The sequence below is a fragment of the Lontra canadensis genome, unplaced genomic scaffold (genome assembly GCF_010015895.1).
Source record: "Lontra canadensis isolate GAN:19392208 unplaced genomic scaffold, GSC_riverotter_1.0 scaffold180, whole genome shotgun sequence".
In the NCBI taxonomy this organism is placed as follows: Eukaryota; Metazoa; Chordata; class Mammalia; order Carnivora; family Mustelidae; genus Lontra; species Lontra canadensis.
In genome coordinates, this window is record NW_022631174.1 from 1001451 (window position 1) to 1003029 (window position 1579).

The following is a 1579-nucleotide window of genomic DNA, read 5'->3' on the forward strand; positions in this document are numbered from 1 at the left end:
ACCCAGGCACCCCTTTAGTTCTTTCTTTCTTATTCTACATCTTAGGAGATTTCTTCAACCTTATCAATCTTATCTTCCTTATTTTCCAACTTTCTCTCTTTTTTATTCTTTTATGTCAAACGAGTACTTCTTCCTTGCTGAATTTTTTTTTAAATCGACCTGTGTTATTTCATAAATATGACACCTCTCAGAGTGCTCTGGGAATTTTATTTATTTATTTATTTGTTTGTTTGTTTTGTTTTGTTTTGTTTTGTAGTTGTATGTGTTTTTATTTTTGTAACACAAATAGGGAGAGAGGAGGCAAAGGGGCAGGGCCCAGCAATGTCCCCAGAACAGCTTCTGTGGCATACGTTCATATGTGTTTGTTTTCCAAAAGGCAATCCTGAGGTCCCTGTTTCAGGGAACTCCCAAGGCTGTCAATCTCAGTGCAAAGAGCTTAAAATAAAAACCTCCGGTCTGCTCACCACACAAGGATCCAACTCAAAATGCAAAACAAGCCAGCTTGGAAAGTGCCCGCCCTTAAAACAAGAGCGAGGGCTTTAAAGACACATTAAACACGGAATCTTCCAGGAACCAAGTCAGCTGCGGCTTCAGAAAAACCAAACACACCAAACATATCCAACTGCAGAACTGCTGGCTTAAAAAAAAAGGTGGGGGATACTCTACATAAAAAGGATCACAGAATGACAGGCGGAGAGGGGAGCTCTTCCCCAACACCTGCTTCTTTTTGTTCTGAACACACTTGTGAACCAGAGAGTAGAAACACAGCCTTGGCAAGCAGTGTGGCAGCTCAGTCTCTGGAGAACGGAGGGCGGCTCACTGTTTGCCCGCCTGCCTGCCTGGCTTCTTTTCCCGCTGACCTCTGCCTGGGATCCCACAGTGGCCCCAGCCACCAAACACACCTCACCCAGCGCCCCCCATGCCTCGGCCCTTCTGCTGCTTCTGCTGCTGCCGGCCACCGCAGCCGTGGCCCTTGGCCACCACCTCCTCCTTGACCATGTCAATGATCTCGTTGGGGATGCGCAGGTACTTGATGGTGCTGCTGCGGATATAGCACTCTGGCAACCGCCAAAACTTGTCCCCGTCCCTGGATGTGCAGATCACCTCTCGAAGGTTAATGTTCATCCAGTTATCACAGCTCACCAGGTGCCCGTTGTATGTCTCCCCATTTTTTAGTTCCACCAACATGGGATGATTCTGAGCCGTCTTCAGCAGCGACAAGGGAAGCATGTTGTCGTCGGGGAGTGGGCTCACCGACCACTTCCCTGCTCTGGGAATATTAATCACAGTTGGGTTTTTTTTTTTTTTTTTTATATTCTTTTGTCTGCATTGTCTAAATTTCACCTGAGCACCATCAAATGTCTGTTCCTCATCTGTCCATTTATTTTTAAGAGCAAGGTACAGAAAAGGTAATTGGAAACTCTGCATGGTGAGGCTCATTATCTGTAGTCTCACTGTCGGTGAGTGACCCTGTCATTTGGTTGAATGACCCACACACGCTAGTATCTGTAGACCTTTTCATGAATGTGGTCAGTTTCTCCACAGAGAATCCTCTGATTCCAGACTGGAGATTAGTAAG

The 1579-nt window shown here is 46.1% G+C and overlaps 1 pseudogene; it reads right to left on the reverse strand.

Annotated features, from left to right (window-relative positions):
* Positions 1–254: 254 nt before the first annotated feature.
* On the reverse strand, positions 255–1259 carry LOC116860599 (annotated as a pseudogene).
* Between the last annotated feature and the right edge of the window lie 320 nt (positions 1260–1579).